We start from the raw sequence: 14,719 nt of genomic DNA on the forward strand, positions 1-14,719 counted from the left end.
TGAATATGGTATATTTTCTTAATCCACAAAACATGCCTTGATTTTTGTCTGTTTATTGTCGGTTTTTTCTAATGCTTGCCAAAAGTTTACAACAACAACAACAACCAAGCCTTTCAATCCCAAACAAGCTGGGGTAGGCTAGAGTTGAAGCCCATAAGATCTCGAAGCCAAAAGTTTAGAAACACCAAATTCGTTTGCTTACAATCATCATACAGTAATGTTCATCTACTCTCCAGTTCCCCTAACCCAACAAAAAATGATGTTAATTACGATTTTTAGATTAAAAGAGCACCATTAGGCTCTGTTAATTACGACTTTGAGATTAAAATATCATTTGCAATTACTAATTACAATTTTGAGACAAATGATTAGTTTAACCTCGATCTGTTCTGCTCTCCATTTTCCCAACCGAAAGAATGTAACCATTCCATTCCTCTGAAATGGAACCATTCCATTCCATTCCACGCTGTTTCAGAACTGAACACACCCTTGCATTGTTGTGAACTGTTGTCCATACACAGCCATACCCTTCCACTTACATCCAGCACTATATGCATCAGTCTGTCTCAGAGTCATTCAATATCACTGCTGAGATCTGTTCCCATTCTTATGCAGGCTGAAACTGCTGCGCCTTTACTCAAATGGATGCAAAATGAGGCTGATGAGGCTGCTGTGAGGACGATGGTGTCGGCACCATCATCCGAAAACCTCTACAAGCACGAGGCCATGGGCCAGCTGGGTGGCGACCTTTTAATGAATCTGGTATATTTTCTTAATCCACATACATGATTTTATTATTATCTGTTTAATTACTGTTGGCTTTGCCTAATGCTTAGCAAAGGTTCAGAAACACTGCGTTTGCTTACAATCATCATACACTAATTTTTCACTTTTCAGTTTGTCTCATCCAGTATATAAACTGTTGAGTTCCGTTGGCTTCTTTTGTAATCATTTGCATTGTTGTCAACTGTTGTCTATGCACAACCCTATTCTTCCACTTACATCCCGCACTACTTGCATCAGTCTATCTCATAGATTTATTAAATATCAATGATGAGTTCTGTTGCTATTCATATGCAGGATGAAGCTTCTGTGCCTCTACTCAAATGGAAAAAAATGATCCTAATGAGGTTGCTGTGAAGACGATGGTGCCGCCACCATCTTCTGAAAACCTCCTCAAGAACAAGGCCACGGGCCAGCTGGGTGGTATCCTTTTCAGTAAGCAGGTATATTTTCTTAATCCTCATACATGATTTGATTTGTCTGTTTATTGCCGGCTTCGTCTAATGCTTACCAATAGTTCAGAAACACACACAACCCTATTCTTCCACTTACATCCAGCACTATATGCATCAGTGTATCATAGATTCATTTTATATATCACTGCTGATGTCTGTTGCTCTTCAATTTTCATATGCATCAAACTGCTAAGCCTTCATTGGTCAAAAGGATTGCAACTACTGCTGATGAGGCATCTGCAGAGGCTGCCACCAAGTTACTGTCAGCCCCACCTTCTGGATGCTTATATAAGCTCAAGTCCAAGGACCAGCCGGGCCGTAATCATTCAAGGGTTCGGGTATATTTTCTTAAGCCACATATACATGCCATGATTTATGTCTGATATTACCACCGGCTCTGTCTAATGCTTTTTGGAATTCGGAAACGCCAAATTAGCATGCTTATATTCATCATACACTAAATTTTGACTGTTCAGTTTGTAACATAGTGTTATGGACTCGCTTGTCAACATTTGCATTGCTATGAACTATGCACTTTACACAACCTAATTCTTCCACTTACATTCAGCGCTACGCACCAGTAGTACCTCCCATGTTTCCTTCACCATCCCGATGCCGAGCTTGCGGGAATATGGCGGGCCCATGTACATACCCCGCATATAACACCTCCTATGGCTCTATCTACCTTTCTAATAACTCCTTCACAGAGTTACAGGTATGTATTCTCAGTGGTTTAGCATGAATTGGCATATAGTAAAGTCTTGTTTTTAGTCTTCCTGCTTCTTACATTAGTATCAATTTTCACCTGCAGACTGTACCTTGTGAACTTCGTCCAATGATTAACCAGATGTGTCCTGATACGTCCAATTTGCATCACTATTTTATATCATAATTTGCTGTTATTCATTGATATATTTCATATTTGGACACAATACTTATGTTATTTCATCTATTTTGCATGTTTCATCATTATTGGAGGATCGAGCATCGGAGCCAGGATTCTGCTGGAAAAAGCACCGTCAGAACGCAATATTTCGGAAGATCAACTGTGGAAGGAAATTATACCAAAAATCCTATTTTTCCAGATGACGAAGGAAGCCAGAAGGGGGAGCCAGCTGGACCCAAGGTGGGCCCAGACCATAGGGCGGCGCGGCCCATGGCCTGGCCGCGCCACCTGGTGGTGAGGGGGCCCCACAGCCCCTTTCGCCTCCTTTTCTTCATGAAATCCTTCGTCCCGAAGACCTAAGCCACAGAGGGTACCTCGCGAAGAGTTACAGCCGCCTCTGCGGGGCGGAGAACACCAGAGAGAAAAGAGCTCTCCGGCGGGCTGAGATCCGCCGGGGAAATTCCCTCCGGGAGGGGGAAATCGACGCCATCGTCACCGTCATCGAGCTGGACATCATCTCCATCACCATCATCATCATCTCCACCATCATCACCGCCGTCTCCACCGCTGGACATCGTCACCGCCGTAGCAATTTGGGTTTGATCTTGATTGTTTGATAGGGGAAACTCTCCCAGTATCGATTTCTACTTGTTGTTGATGCTATTGAGTGAAACCATTGGACCAAGGTTTATGTTCAGATTGTTATTTGTCATCATATCACCTCTGATCATGTTCCATATGATGTCTCGTGAGTAGTTCGTTTAGTTCTTGAGGACATGGGTGAAGTCTAAATGTTAGTAGTGAACTATGGTTGAGTAATATTCAATGTTATGATATTTAAGTTGTGGTGTTATTCTTCTAGTGGTGTCATGTGAACGTCGACTACATGACACTTCACCTTTATGGGCCTAGGGGAATGCATCTTGTACTCGTTTGCCAATTGCGGGGTTGCCGGAGTGACAGAAACCTAAACCCCCGTTGGTATATCGATGCAGGAGGGATAGCAGGATCTCAGAGTTTAAGGCTGTGGTTAGATTTATTCTTAATTACTTTCTTGTAGTTGCGGATGCTTGCAAGGGGTATAATCACAAGTATGTATTAGTCCTAGGAAGGGCGGTACATTAGCATAGGTTCACCCACACAACACTTATCATAACAATGAAGATTATTTAGCCGTATGTAGCGAAAGCACTAGACTAAAATCCCGTGTGTCCTCGAGAACGTTTGGTCATTATAAGTAAACAACCCGGCTCTTCCTTTGTGCTAAAAAGGATTGGGCCACTCGCTGCAATTATTACTCTCGCACTTTACTTACTCGTACTTTATTCGCTTGTTACATCAAAACCCCCTGAATACTTGTCTGTGCGCATTTACAGTGAATCCTTCATCAAAACTGCTTGTCAACACGTTCTGCTCCTCGTTGGGATCGACATTCTTACTTATCGAAGATACTACGATACACCCCCTATACTTGTGGGTCATCAAGACTATTTTCTGGCGCCGTTGCCGGGGAGTGAAGCGCTATTGGTAAGTGGAATTGGTAAGGGAAATATCTACTGTTTGTGCTGATTTTATTTCTGCCTGCTGCCATAATTCATTATGGAGAGATCTTCTCTCGAATGTTTATTTGGAAAATCTGCTACTACTGCAAAGGTAGTGGATGAGGCGCCAGGTAAAGAAGAGATACCATACAAAATACCTATGAAAATTATTGAACGCGTAGTGAATAACCGTTATACAGGGGATGGAACTGTCCACCCTGGAGATCATTTACTGTTCTTGCATGAATTATGCGGTTTATTCAAGTGTGCAGGTATTGCTATGGATGAAGTGAGGAAGAAACTATTCTCTATATCGCTGTCTGGTAAAGCGGCGCATTGGTATAAATTACTGGATAATGGGGATTCTCTTGAATGGAATGATATTGTGCCCCGGTTTTATTCTAAGTTCTATCCTCCAAGTGAAATTCACAAGGATCGGAATCGCATATATAATTTTTGGCCTCATGATGGAGAGAGTATTGCCCAAGCTTGGGGGAGATTGAAGTCTTTAATGCTCAAATGCCCCATTCATGAGCTTCCTGGTAATGTTATTATTGATAATTTCTATGCAAGACTTTCTTTTGAAGACAAGACCTTGCTGGATACTTCTTGTTCTGGATCATTCACGCGCAATAAGGAAGAGTTTAAAAGGGACCTTCTTAATCGAATCCAGGAAAATACTGAAGGATGGGAGATCGACAAAGATCGAGAATCAGGTATAAATTATGATTACAAATGCATTGAAGCTTTTATGGATACTGATAAATTTCGTAATATGAGTGCTACTTATGGTCTTGATTCTCAAGTTGCTGCAAATCTTTATAAAGCTTTTGCCTCTCATTATGAATTGCCTAAGAAGAATTTTGATAAGTATCATGAACCGTATAAAGATAAAATTGATTCATCTATTAATAAATGCGTTGTAGTTGAAACTGTTGATCATGTTATTCCTGAAGCTTATATTGAAAAAACTCCTTTCCTTGCTAAAATGAAGGGGTACTCTGTTATAAATAGTGCGGTTCATAAAAGTGAAAAGAAACCTATAGAACCTGAAGAACAAATAAAAGTTGAACCTGCTATTGCAATAGTTAAAGATCTTGTGACTGAAAATTTGGAGGAAGGTCATATTATTTTCTGTGAAGATGCTTCTAATATTGTTTCACATCCTAATAAACCCAAGCAAGCTAGTGTTCCTATGCTATCTGTTAGAATTGGTGATCATTGCTATTATGGTTTATGTGATATTGGTGCAAGTATTAGTGCTATTCCTTATGAGCTTTATACGGAGATTATGCACGAAATTGGTTCTTGTGAACTTGAAGATATTGATGTGGTTATTCAGCTGGCTAATAGAGAAACTATTTCTCCAATTGGTATTGTTCGAGATGTGGAAGTTCTATGTGGTAAGATTAAATATCCTCTTGACTTTTTGGTACTTGGTTCTCACGCTAGTGATTATTGTCCTATCATTTTTGGTAGACCTTTTCTAAATACTTGTGGAGCTATTATAGATTGCAAGAAAGAGAAAATTTTGACTAAATTTGCTGGTGAATCTTATGAGTTTAACTTCTCTAAATTTACCAAAACTCCTTATAAAGCTGATTTGCCTAGTAATGATTTTAAAATGGAACAGTGTGCATCTATTGTTCTTGTTCCTAATAATCCTTTGCAGCAACATTTGGAGAATAGCGAGAGTGAAGTTTTTAGGAAAGAAAGAGATGAGCTTGAGGAAATTTTTCTCCGCCAACCTATTCTTAAGCATGATTTACCGGTGGAAGATCTGGGTACAACACCGCCACCAAAGGAAGATCCTGTCTTTGATTTAAAACCTTTGCCTGATAATCTTAAATATGCTCATATTGATGATAAGAAAATATATCCTGTTATTATTAGTTCTAAGCTTACAGAGTTTGAAGAAGAAAGGTTATTGGAAATATTGAAGAAACACCGAGGAGCTATTGGCTACACTCTTGATGACTTGAAGGGGATTTCTCCCTCTATTTGCCAACATGCCATTAATATGGAAGATGATGCGAAGCCTGTTGTTGAACCCCAGCGTCGTCTAATTCCTAAGATGAAGGACGTGGTAAGAAATGAGGTATTAAGACTTCTTGAAGCTGGTATTATATATCCTATTGCTGATAGTAGATGTGTTAGTCCTGTGCATTGTGTTCCTAAGAAAGGAGGAATGACTATTGTGCCTAATGATAATGATGAGCTCATACCCCAAAGAGTTGTTGTAGGGTATAGAATGTGCATTGATTATCGAAAATTTAATAAGGTTACTAAAAAAGATCATTACCCTTTGCCTTTTATTGATCAAATGTTAGAAAGGTTATCTAAAAATACTCATTTTTGTTTTCTTGATGGTTATTCTGGGTTTTCACAAATTGCTGTTAAAACTAAGGATCAAGAGAAAACCACTTTCACTTGTCCCTATGGAACTTATGCTTATAGACGTATGCCTTTTGGTTTATGTAATGCTCCTGCTACTTTTCAAAGATGCATGTCTGCTATTTTTCATGGTTTTTGCGAGAGTATTGTAGAGGTATTCATGGATGATTTTTCTGTCTATGGGAATTCTTTTGATAATTGCTTGCGGAACCTTGACAAAGTTTTGCAGAGATGTGAAGAAACTAACCTTGTTCTTAATTGGGAGAAATGCCACTTTATGGTTAATGAAGGAATTGTATTGGGACATAAAATTTCCGAGAGAGGTATTGAAGTTGATAGAGCTAAAGTTGAAGCAATTGAGAAGATGCCCTATCCTAGGGATGTTAAAGGTATTCGTAGTGTTCTTGGTCATGCTGGGTTTTATAGGAGGTTTATTAAAGACTTCTCCAAGATTTCAAAGCCTCTTACTAATCTTCTTCAAAAAGATGTACCTTTTGTTTTTGATGATGATTGTAAGGAAGCTTTTGAAACTCTAAAGAAAGCCTTAACAACTGCTCCTATAGTTGAACCTCCTGATTGGAACTTACCATTTGAAATTATGTGTGATGCTAGTGATTTTGCTGTAGGCGCTGTTCTTGGACAGCGGGTAAATAAAAAATTGAATGTTATTCATTATGCTAGTAAAACTCTTGATGCTGCTCAAAGAAAATATGCTACTACTGAAAAGGAATTGTTAGCTGTAGTCTTTGCTTGTGATAAGTTTAGATCTTATATTGTTGATTCAAAAGTTACTATACATACTGATCATGCTGCAATCAGATACCTTATGCAAAAGAAAGATGCTAAGCCAAGGCTTATTAGATGGGTACTTCTGTTGCAAGAATTTGATTTACATATTGTAGATAGGAAAGGTGCTGATAATCCTGTTGCTGATAATTTGTCTAGATTGGAAAATATTGCTTATGATCATGTTCCTGTTAATGATAGTTTTCCAAATGAACAATTGGCTGCAATAAAGGTGAGTTCGCGAGACAGTCCTTGGTATGCTGATTATGCTAACTTTATTGTTTCCAAGTACTTGCCTCCAACCTTTTCAGCTCAGCAAAGGAGGAAATTCTTTTATGATTTGAGGCATTATTTCTGGGATGACCCACACTTATATAAAGAAGGAGTGGATGGTATTCTGCGAAGATGTGTTCCCGAATATGAACAACAGGAGATATTGAGTAAATGTCATGGTAGTGCTTATGGAGGACATCACGCCGGAGAAAGAACCGCTCAAAAGGTTCTACAATCAGGTTTTTATTGGCCAACTCTCTTCAAAGATGCAAGGAAGTTTATTTTATCTTGTGATGAATGCCAAAGGGTTGGTAATATCTCCAGACGCAATGAAATGCCTATGAATTATACTCTTGTTATTGAACCGTTCGATTGTTGGGGATTTGACTTCATGGGACCTTTTCCCTCTTCAGAAGGTAACACTCATATACTTGTTGCTGTTGATTATGTTACTAAATGGGTGGAAGCCATACCTACAAAAAGTGCTGATGGTGAGACCTCTTTAAGAATGCTCTTAGATATTATTTTTCCTAGATTTGGAGTTCCTAGATATATTATGACTGATGGAGGTTCTCATTTTATTCATGGTGGTTTTAGAAAAACTCTTGCTAAATATGGTATTAATCATAGAATTGCTTCCGCTTATCATCCTCAAACTAGTGGGCAAGTAGAATTATCAAATAGAGAAACTAAATCTATCTTGCAAAAGACTGTTAATAAAACTAGAAAGAATTGGGCTAGTAAATTGAAGGATGCACTATGGGCTTATAGAACTGCTTATAAAAATCCCATGGGAATGTCACCTTATAAAATGGTTTATGGGAAAGCTTGTCATTTACCTTTAGAACTAGAGCACAAAGCTTATTGGGCTGTTAGAGAATTAAATAAAGATCCTAAACTTGCCGGTAATAAGAGGTTGTTGCAATTGAGTTCTCTAGATGAATGGAGAAGTGAAGCTTATGAAAATGCTAAACTCTTTAAAGAGAAAGTTAAAAAAATGGCATGATAGAAGGATTATCAAAAGAGAATTTAATATTGGGGATAAAGTCCTATTGTATCGGTCTCGTCTCAGATTCTTTGCAGGGAAATTACTCTCGAAATGGGAAGGACCATATGTTGTTGAGGAGGTGTATCGTTCAGGAGCAATTAAAATTAGTTCTCTCCAAGGCAATGCTACGCAAGTGGTGAATGGACAAAGACTCAAGCATTATATCTCAGGAGATTCTTATAATGTTGATGTTGATATTATTCGAGTGGAAACACCGGAGGCTTTCATCAAAGGACAAATTGACAGTCCGCCAGAACTCGACTTTGAATAGGTAACAGTACTGGTAATAAAAAGTTTGCAATTTACTTTCCGAACAATATTTTTGCTGTTTTTGGAAAATATGAAAAATTACGAGATCGAAACGGAGTGGAAAAGACGCACGAGGGCGTGCCACCATAGGCCGGCGCGGCCTGGCCTAGGCCCGCGCCGCCCTATGAGCTGGCCGCCTCGTCGCCCCTTTCCGACTCTGGTTCGATCTGGTACTTTCCTTTTGTCGTGAAAATTTTTGCTATATAATCCCCCGGACCCTTGGAGGTCCGTATATCGTTTTCTCGACGTGTTTTGTTTCGAGCTGTTTCTGCCAGGATCTGTTTTCGGTCTAGAAGCACCATGGCCTCCAACAACAAGGGCAAGGGGCTTTCGGAGGAAGAAGTGAAGAGGGTGCCATCAAAACAAGAGCAGCAAGCCGTTGGGAGCAAGCAAATCTTGGTGGGATCTGTTGACACTCGACGTTCTTTTTCTCATAACTTGCAGGGACCCTTACCACCCGCTCTTAGCCTCGACTCCTTCCCTGTGTTGGAAGAAGCTCTACGGACTACCGATGAGTTTTGTGATCAATATCGGGCTCTAAGAAGAGAAGTGGAGATACTCCAGGAGGAGAATTGCCGTCTCCGTAGAATGCTGGAATACCACTCGATTCACATCACAAGGTCATCATCGCCAACTTCAGATAACAATGAATCTCTTCGAGTCTTAGTGCAGAATTGCCAAGCTGAGAAACTGAAGCTGAAGGAGATCTGTAAGAAGCGCGGGAGGAGTTCATCACCACCATCGCCGAAGGAGTAATTCATCATCGGTATTGGCATCCCCTTGGTTTGTTCCAAGCTTGGGGGAGTGCCGCGGTATCACATCATCACTACCTTTTACTTTTTACTGTCAAGTAGTGTCATATCATGAGTAGGGAAGTTATCATATAAGATGGGTTGCAGTTTGGAAGTATTTCTCCTTTAGTTGGTTGTCTATGTATCCCTTGGTGTGAGTTATCATTATGGAATATTAATGAGAAGTCTTATCATTTACATATTGCACACCTTATTTTAGTTTGCAAGCTCTATTATATGATTTACCTTGTTGTTAGTATTGGTATCACTTTGGGACCATTGAATAAATCTATTTGGTTTTGGCAAACTTAGCATTGGTCAATAGCAACAACACTTTGAGGTTTAAGTAGAAAAGAGAAATACGTGTAGTTGTTTCATTGTCTTTCTTTCTTGTTAGCTCATAGCTTGTTATTCTGAAGTTAAAATTGTTTGTGCTTATAAGGAAGATGCATGATTGTTTCTATCACATGTATATTTGTTTGTTTCCTTCGACTCTTATGTTTGCTAATTAACCTTGCTAGCCAAAGACCTGTACTGAGAGGGAATACTTCTCGTGCATCCAAACCTTAACCAAAACCTATGCCATTTGTGTCCACCATATCTACCTACTACATGGTATTTTCTGCCATTCCAAGTAAATACTTCATGTGCTACCTTTAAACAATTCAAAATTTACTATCTCTTATTTGTGTCAATGTTTTATAGCTCATGAGGAAGTATGTGGTGTTTTATCTTTCAATCTTGTTGGGCAACTTTCACCAATGGACTAGTGGCTTCATCCGCTTATCCAATAATTTTGCAAAAAGAGCTGGCAATGGGATTCCCAGTCCCAAATTAATTAAACTAAATAGACACTTCTCCATGGTATGTGATTGATGGACGGCACCCGAAGGATTCGGTTAGCCATGGCTTGTGTAAGCAAAGGTTGGGGGGAGTGTCATCATCATAATAAAACCAAAATAAAAAGGCACTCCTTCATGGTATGAGATTGTTGGCAGGCACCCGAAGGATTCGGTTAGCCATGGTTTGTGAAAGAAAGGTTGGAAGGAGTGCCGCACAAAATAAAAATAAAATGGGAGCCGCTCTTTGAAGGTTGTCTGGCAAGGGGGTTAGAGTACCCGTTACCAGTCGTTGACAACAACAAACACCTCTCAAAATACTACTTTTATTCTCTTTATATGATTTCAAAACTGAAAAAGCTCTAGCACATGATTTAATCCCTGCTTCCCTCTGCGAAGGGCCTGTCTTTTACTTTATGTTGAGTCAGTAAACCTATTTCCCTCCATCTCAAGCAAGCATTTGAGTAGTTGTGATCAAACCATTATATTGTGATTTGCTTCATCATGTCTTTTATTCTTCCTTGTTTAGTACAAGTTTTATCTGAATGAATATAGCTTTGCAAGTTATCAATGATCATGAGGAGACTATTATGATTGAGTATGCAAGTTGTGCCATATAAACTTTAACATGAGAGCGCTGCTCAATGAGATAAGTATAATCTGTTAATTGTTCTCTGACCAAGAACGAAGTTTGCCATCACCAACTAATGATTTCTTATGCACCTTTATTTGTGATTACTTTATACTTGTTTCAAGTTGAGTTATATGAGGAAGTTGTTTACTAGAATGTCTTGTGTGAATGAATATGATGCTTCTTGTCCGTATTTTATTTATTGACTCTTCACTCCATAAACATGTGGTCCTGTTTACTGAGTTCAGTTTCGCTTGGGGACAAGCGAAGTCTAATCTTGGGGGGAGTTGATACGTCCAATTTGCATCACTATTTTATATCATAATTTGCTGTTATTCATTGATATATTTCATATTTGGACACAATACTTATGTTATTTCATCTATTTTGCATGTTTCGTCATTATTGGAGGATCGAGCACCGGAGCCAGGATTCTGCTGGAAAAAGCACCGTCAGAACGCAATATTTCGGAAGATCAACTGTGGAAGGAAATTATACCAAAAATCCTATTTTTCCAGATGACGAAGGAAGCCAGAAGGGGGAGCCAGCTGGACCCAAGGTAGGCCCAGACCACAGGGCGGCGCGGCCCATGGCCTGGCCGCGCCACCTGGTGGTGAGGGGGCCCCACAGCCCCTTTCGCCTCCTTTTCTTCGCGAAATCCTTCGTCCCGAAGACCTAAGCCACAGAGGGTACCTCGCGAAGAGTTACAGCCGCCTCTGCGGGGCGGAGAACACCAGAGAGAAAAGAGCTCTCCGGCGGGCTGAGATCCGCCGGGGAAATTCCCTCCGGGAGGGGGAAATCGACGCCACCGTCACCGTCATCGAGCTGGACATCATCTCCATCACCATCATCATCATCTCCACCATCATCACCGCCGTCTCCACCGCTGGACATCGTCACCGCCGTAGCAATTTGGGTTTGATCTTGATTGTTTGATAGGGGAAACTCTCCCAGTATCGATTTCTACTTGTTGTTGATGCTATTGAGTGAAACCATTGGACCAAGGTTTATGTTCAGATTGTTATTTGTCATCATATCACCTCTGATCATGTTCCATATGATGTCTCGTGAGTAGTTCGTTTAGTTCTTGAGGACATGGGTGAAGTCTAAATGTTAGTAGTGAACTATGGTTGAGTAATATTCAATGTTATGATATTTAAGTTGTGGTGTTATTCTTCTAGTGGTGTCATGTGAACGTCGACTACATGACACTTCACCTTTATGGGCCTAGGGGAATGCATCTTGTACTCGTTTGCCAATTGCGGGGTTGCCGGAGTGACAGAAACCTAAACCCCCGTTGGTATATCGATGCAGGAGGGATAGCAGGATCTCAGAGTTTAAGGCTGTGGTTAGATTTATTCTTAATTACTTTCTTGTAGTTGCGGATGCTTGCAAGGGGTATAATCACAAGTATGTATTAGTCCTAGGAAGGGCGGTACATTAGCATAGGTTCACCCACACAACACTTATCATAACAATGAAGATTATTTAGCCGTATGTAGCGAAAGCACTAGACTAAAATCCCGTGTGTCCTCGAGAACGTTTGGTCATTATAAGTAAACAACCCGGCTTGTCCTTTGTGCTAAAAAGGATTGGGCCACTCGCTGGAATTATTACTCTTGCACTTTACTTACTCGTACTTTATTCGCTTGTTACATCAAAACCCCCTGAATACTTGTCTGTGAGCATTTACAGTGAATCCTTCATCAAAACTGCTTGTCAACACCTTCTGCTCCTCGTTGGGATCGACATTCTTACTTATCGAAGATACTACGATACACCCCCTATACTTGTGGGTCATCATGTCCGCATGAAGGGTCTTTCACTATGCATGGCAATGGCAAATTGATGAACACCTACACGGTCTATGAGGTGTATGTCTACAAGACGCAGGCCATCACATATTTGTATGGACATGATTGGAGAAAGTTTGCTTTTGACTACGATCTGAAGAAGGGCGATGAGCTGAGGATCAGAAACTCAAACGGGCAGATATACGTAACTGCTTACAGAGTTGGAGACACTTCCAAATATATAATATGTAACTTTTTTGTACTCATATCCTTTGATTACTGCATTCTGAGCAGTTGTTCTAAACCATTCCCTCTGTTCTAGCTTGCTGGGTTTAACATGATCAAAGCTGCAGATCCCCTGATGGAACAGGAGCGGATATCACAAAGGGCACCCACACCAGCACCGGCACCAGCTTCCCACTCTCCTGCATCAGCACCGGTTCCTGTACCAGCTCCGTTTACTGCATCTACCCAGCAGGCCCCTACATCAGCATTGGTTCCTGTCGAGGCCCCATATACTACACCTGCCCAGCAGGCTCCTGCATCAGCACTGGTTCCTCTAGCTGCACCGTTTACTGCACCTGCCCAATAGTCTCCTGCATCAGCACCGGTTCCTCTAGAGGCACCGTTTATTGCATCTGCCCAGCAGTCTCCTGCATCAGCACTAGCTCATGTACCAGCCCTTGCTCCTGCACCTGCCCCAGCCAGATCACCGAGGTCTCAGCTCATTGCTGTGGCCACCCGTGTGGTGACCAGGACGCATCTGAAGGCTATGTTCGTGAGTATATGACAGCATAACTGCTCTTATCTTGATGTCTTCTCTGCTCAAAGTCTCACATGGTTCAGTCTTTAGTGCATTGGTGCCATTGACTATTTTTTGGTGGTATCTCTTGCTTTGAATCATAAATTGCCTAAAAGTATCTCCAAGGATCTCAATGTTGGCCGAAGGGGCAAGATTTCCCTCGTCATGGAGAGTGAAGGTCTCACCGTGGAGGGACGGTACTCCGTCAGTCCCACAGATGGCCGCTTGGCTGTTACTTCCAGGTGGAAAAAGTTCATTGGCAGTGCCAAACTTCGCATTGGATCAAATTTGAAGGTCAAGATCTTTCGATGCCACTGTGACATACTGGTCATAAAGTTTGCAGTTGTCTAGTTCTGTTGTCCCATGAGCCCTTAGCAAATGCATTTGTAGTTATACTTATATAAGGTTATCTTATCTGAACTGCTAATTAATTGTATGGGTGGTAAAACTCTGGCAAGCTTTTGCTCTTAGCAAGTATGTATGTATGATCAGCTATTATGATAACTAATGTTTGTGTTCATCTTAATTTGCATTTCCGTTTTAGAAAAAAACTTAATTTCTATTTTGGCTGACCTGTTAGAGAACTATCAGATTGAATCCACAACATGATTCAAATAGATTCATTACACCGAGCCACATGTCTTGACCTTGCTATACACTAGTTCCATTAATCAGTGCAAGAAGGCTTACCTGAGCTGCCTGAACCACGGCAGATTCGAATCCACCTTAGCTATCTAGCTAGAAATACAACCTTTGCAGAAAGAGGATTTGCAGTACGGGGAGGCTGACATTGGGGACCCATGAGCCAGCAGCGTCGTCAACGTTTTAAAGGCGGCAGGAGATCGAAACAAAAAAAAATAAGCCAAAAATCAGTTGGTAAACAAAATCCAAGAAATGAAACATTTACCTTTCTGAGAGGATGACATGCGGGACCCATGAGGCAGCAGCATCCTCAACTATTCCAAGGCGGCAGGGGATCAAAATAAAAAAGGAAATAGCCAGAAATTAATTAGGGTAAAAAATAAATCTATCAAAGGAAACCTTTATTGTTCATAGAGGATGACATGTGGGACCGACCTGCCAGCTGCGTCGTCATCGTTTCAAAGGGGGCAGGGGATCAAAAGAAAAAGGCAAATAGCCAGAAATTAGGGGTAAAAAATAAATCCAACAAAGGAAACTTTTATTGTTCATAGAGGATGACATGCGGGACCCATGAGCCAGCAGGTTCCTCAACGTTTCAAACTCGGCATGAGATTGAAAGAAAAAGGCAAGTGACCAAATATCAGGAGCAAAAAATAATCCAAGAAAAGAAATTTTATTGTACATAGAGGATGACATGCGGGTCCCATTTTGCAGCAGCGGTCTCAACGTTTCCAAGGCGGCACAGG

This window comes from Lolium perenne, chromosome 1 (genome assembly GCF_019359855.2).
Source record: "Lolium perenne isolate Kyuss_39 chromosome 1, Kyuss_2.0, whole genome shotgun sequence".
NCBI lineage: Eukaryota > Viridiplantae > Streptophyta > Magnoliopsida > Poales > Poaceae > Lolium > Lolium perenne.